Raw genomic sequence first — 5,834 nt, forward strand, 5'->3', positions numbered from 1 at the left:
TACGCATCATCTTCTTCGTTTAAGAAGAGAAATAACCGTTTTCGAACTCATACTAATATTGGCGCAAAGCGCAAACTGACTGATAATGATGGTGGAGAATTGGCAGAGCGCTAAGCTTCGAACCTATCGGACACTGGATCACGTCCCGATCGTGACGTTTTAGGCATGTTCACAACAAAACTGTATTTTAATGAAGAAAATACATTATAAACAACAACAACACTAAAAAGTACTCGGAATGCGCTGGTTATACTCACGTGCTTCAACAGACGCTCAGTTGACAATCAGCAGCTGTGCTCGGCGATCGCCACGTCGCCTGAGCGCAGTGCACGCAACCACGGACAGCGGGAAAGAAAGAAAGCGAGAAGAGCGCATGTGCGACTTTTAGTCACACAAAAAAACAACTACTTCACACAAAAGTTTGCCGATCAGAATTTCATAGCCCTCGCATAAAAAGTTTCACTTCAAAAATTTCGTGAATTTTTCGTCCTCTCAAGAGAAATATCCAGTAATTTATTTTGACATTGTGTTGATTACGACGCCAAGCAAAAGTAAAGCGCCCTGTAGTGGCACACAGCTGATTTTGAAGATCTCAAACAATCTTCCCAACTATAATCCTACGCAATAGCCTGTTCATATTTTGAAATACAAAACTATTTGCAGCTGGTTGTGCAATCAAAAGAGACATTAATAATACATATTTGCTTGGCTATTAAACGGCAGAAAAAGTAGTTGATTATGATGTATTCGTGAAACAATATGACTAGTTTTGTTGTATAATGTAAATTGCTTATCTGTAGTTCTTCTGAAATTATTGCACCAAAGATGCAAGTTCTCATCCAAAACCATGAAAAATAGTAATAAAATGAATGGAAACCAAAATAAAAATTCAGTAAACTTAAGACAAACGAATTGCAGAAAGTACAAGATTAATTACAAAGCATACTTAACATTCAAAATTTTGTATAATTTATCTGACAGGATTTTTGTAGAAAGAATACAAACACACGCAAAGTAAGTCTTATCATTAATTCGGAACAACGTTTTCTTAAAAGTTTGGAATGTGTAGTAAAATTTTAACGAAAAAAATTAAAAAACGCTTATGCATTGCATGCAAGGAAAGGTATTTTTGTTGTGTTTGTTTATTTCTGGTTAAAACAAGAACTATAATTTTAAATGACATACACGAGGTAGAAGTATTTGCCAGTTGTTTGTTCTAGCTATTTAAGATTCATCTTAAAACGCAGAGAAGAAAACTTTGCTTAAATTTTAGGTTACATCTTTCAGATTTTAGTGGTATAAATCTTAACAAAGCTAAAAGGCCTTTTTTGGAAGGCACACAATTGTTTATCATTTAGGAATTAAAATATACACATTACAATTTAAATTATTTTAATAATCCAGCTAATATTACAAATTCGTGCTCTTAAATTGCTTTTGTGTAATTAAACATTTATTCTTAATAGGTCGCTGCGAATTTAGTATTTTTTTGCAATTTCCACTCATCTATATATGGGACCAATAGCTGGAAGAAGTCTAGCCTGCGTGGTAATGCTGTGATTAGGATTTGCGTGGCCTTCACAAATCTGCAAGGTTAGGTTTGCCCAATTAGAGCTTTGTGGATATTTTTAATAATATTTCTATTATTTCAATGTACAACAAAGAGCATAAGCCTTATAATTATTATTATTATTTGTGGTTTAGATAACGCTTTAAAAATAAGCAATTTTACTTTTAAACCAATCCTTGATTCCCAATAATGTACAGCGTATAGCCTCAGAATTACCATGCATTGTATGGCACATGGAGTATTTGCAACTGATGTATTGTGAACACACACACGCATGCAATATACCACAAAGCTCGTTTATTCCATCCACAGACAGCAGTTTCGTTCTTATTAGAAGTCATAGTGAATAACCGAGCTAGACTCAGATGTCCTCTCATTGAAGCTGAGAGTGCCAACAAACTGGTAGATACAGTAATCTGCCTCCAGCTCGGGTATTCACTATTCCAGACTAATGAGTTTTAATAAGACGGAAACTACAGTCTCTGACTGTGATAGCCGGGCTGTCTGGTAAAGTGCATGCAGTTCTGGGCCTTGTCCCTGTCATGGGGACGGTAACTTACTGCTAAACACACACACAGTTTCGTGGATTAATCTTAGACACAGCATTCAATTCTGCGGATTCAAATCACTATAAATTGAGTTTTGAATATAATTTGTACAATTCTTCCATGTAATTCCGTTGGAAGTGAATATGCTAGAACTATAATTTAATTAGTATTATATTTTGTTTTCTCTATTTCACTTTATTTTTTGTTTGTGCACGTTATAAACTTCAAAACAATTTACAACTTTCTAGAATTGATTCTCATTAATTACCAAATTACTTACTTTTGGTTTTTGTATCATTCATGTGAAAATTAAAAAGATCTTGCAAAATTATCCCAATAAATTTGCATTAATATTTTTTTACGTGTATAAGTCATTTATTCCCTTGCATTAATTTACAATGTTAATAATTAACTATCATTTATACAATTGGTTTCTTTGATAGCCCAAATATTTTCTTAAATTATAAATTGATTTCTGCGAATTCAGTTCTAGCATTAAAACATTTTTTCAAAGAATTTTTTTTTCTACAGAAATGTAAATTAAAATGTTCGATGTTTCAAAACATCGATGTTTTAGGGCCGACGTATCGATAGTATCGATGTTTTGAAACACTGATGTTTTTTCCTCGATGTCGCACCACTAGTCCTTATCTTCCGCTTAATATAATGAAAATTATCGTCAAGAAATAACCACTACGCAAAAGCCTTCATTGTTACTAAAATTAAACTTAACGCCTGAACAGTTTCGCCAAAAATTTGTTTATCATCGGAAAGAACCTAATCTATCTTGGCGATCTTTCGTTTATCAGTTAAATCACTTTTATAACAAATGGGTTAAAGGTATAAAGATTACAGAATTTGATAAGTTTAAAAAAATAAATGTTAGTGCATCAGTTGAAAAGAAAATTACCATCATATATCCATGAACATTTTGTTGATGATTTACAAAGCTGAAAATGACAACTAAATGAAATAAATCTTTGAATTGAAAAGTTAGAAACATTTGAAACAGCGAGAAAAAAAGGAATTGGCTCGACACTTTAAGAAATAACTTAACTAAAATTGTAAAACAATTTGTGCAATTAAAACAAAAGTAAGAAATTTTTTCTTCCTCTTTTGATAATCAATTATAAATTCATAGGAAAAATTATCTATTACAAAATATTATAATTGTCAGTCTCATAGCCACGTCAGTGCAGAATGAGGCAAAAATGTCATCAAATGCCGCAAATGTCGCTAAACTGAATATAAAAATTACCAATGTTTGAAAAAAAAAAAGAGAGTACAAAATGTAAATGTAGTTTAAAGTTTATCAAGAGTTGATGAGTATCGAATTGAATGCAACATCGTATAAATAGCTGCTTGAGATCAACTTACTATGTGATTTGAATTAATTTCTAAAGTTCATAAATGCTCTTGATTTCCCATCTTTCTACATAGGCCAGAATATCCAAAATACTTATGAATTTCATTTCAAAACAGTAAAAAAAAAAAAAACTCACATGCACACGACGAAACGTTACTTTTTTTAATTCAGAAAGTTTACAATCAGGTTACACATCGCGGCATTTGTTTGCTTTACCAATTTCAGTCGCCATAGTGGATGCATTGACTCCTATAATTTATACGAGTTGAGAAAAAACACCCCATTTTTCTCCCCCAAAATTTTTTTTTGTTTAAAAAAAACTTGCATTTTTTTAAATATTAATATATTTAACGAAAGAAAATGTTTCGGATAACGATCCATGCCCCTCTTTTATCTTAACAACTACACAATTCGCATATTTTCGAATACTCGAAATTGTTCTTTTTGTAGATGAAACATACGATGGAATTACAGAGTTAATTTTCATCTTATAGGACCAATAAAGTACATTTTGCAACAAAATTGAGCGTAACAGAGCATTCACACGCACTTTAAAAAACAATTACTTGTTACATAAAACGCAAAGATAACCTTTGTTCATGAAAAAATAAAATTAAGAGATAATAGCATATAATATTGCACAAAAATTGCAAATTACTACAAACACCTGTTTCACTTTTGTCAGATGTCTTTTGTTCTCATAAACTCACTATTTTGCATAGAAAAAAGGTTTCCTTGTAAACCTGAAACACGTAGACGCAGAAATCAGCAATTTTTGTGCAATGATACCTTGTTTCGCCTTATTTTTTATTTGTTTATATATTTAACTAGCAACAAAATATCCTCTTGAATTCAACCAAACTACCAAAGATAAAACGTTTCATTGCGCATTTTTTTCTCTCAAAACTTTAGCAACACGCTTCTAGTGTTATTTTATTCCCAAAAAAGAAGGCTTCAAAAATTTAATGGTGAAATGCACCGAGCTAGTTGTGGGAAGATGAATAATTATGCTCTAGAAAAATACTCGTACTTTTTAAGAATGTAATGTGAAAACTTTTGTAACGCCGTAACTGTAATAAAAGAATAATTGTCATTTTATGGTCATTATTCACAAGTTTCTTGGGAGTAATGGAAAAGGTGTCAAGTTAATGGCATCAAAGTTCTTTTATGCAGGAGCGACAAAGCAAAAAAATTTGAATTTCGTGGAGCAGATATAGGCTAATGTGTAAAGTCTAGGCAGAAATTGTAGTTGTTTTGTATGAAAAGCATTGTTTGTAACTGGTAAATACAAAAATATTTATCTTTGTGTTATAGAATAAAATGCTGTTATATTTATTTTGTCAGTTTAAATAGAGAGTTCAACTGTAGTTACACGAACTGTAAACGGTAGCTATCCGCACCGATCGCACAAGTTACGCAATGAAAACTGTATTTTTTAATTTAGAGGAAATGAGTTTAAGCTATCAAAAAAAATTGACGCTCAACTCCAGTTTTTTACATCCGTAGACTGTGAACACTTAGTGCAATTTACTTCTCAAATGTGTCCTTATTTTAATTTCGAAAATTCACGACTATAACTGATATTGTACTTGGCGCAAATGGTCTGTCCATAAATGATGCGCAGTTGTTTTCAACTGATTTGACCCGTCCGCCTTTTTTTTTAAGTTTCCCACTTCACCCCACCTCCTTCCCCTTCCCTATAACTTGTCACGCTACATAACATGCTATATTATATGTTATATTACTTATATTACATCAATATATAGTTACATGATACTGTTTTTATTTCAACCAAAAACGTTCGAATCCCTCTCACCCGCCCAGCATAACTCCCCTCAATGTCACAATGTCAAGACCGCCCCCCCTTCCCACGCCACCTCAAAGCATAAATAATTTGTGGTCAATTCCTTAAGGCTTAGGATAAGTATGATTTACTCTTCTCCAGCTTCCTTCGTGGACATCTGCATCTAAAAATTTGCGATGGAGTGATCTACAAAACTTTATCAAAAAAAAAAAAAAAAAAAAACAATATACCGCATTACCCAGCATGCCGGAAAAAAAGCGAGGTTGACAAGCATGCCGAAAAATTCAAATTTTCTGGCATGCCGGATAATTCGAGGGTTTTTTTTTTTTTTTTTTTTTTTGCAACAAAACAAAAACAAATTTCCCCATTCAGTTCCAATTGCGTACTTCATATAATGTGTGCTTGTTATTTATGGTAGGTCATTATTATCGGATTTAATTATATGCCAATAAAGTAATCAATTTAAAAGCAATCATTGGTTACTGCGATTCGTTCAAATTTTTTTTAAAAAAAATATTTTAGGTTCCTTTCAGAGAGGTGAGTTTA

The sequence above is a fragment of the Uloborus diversus genome, chromosome 2 (assembly GCF_026930045.1).
Source record: "Uloborus diversus isolate 005 chromosome 2, Udiv.v.3.1, whole genome shotgun sequence".
Lineage (NCBI taxonomy): Eukaryota > Metazoa > Arthropoda > Arachnida > Araneae > Uloboridae > Uloborus > Uloborus diversus.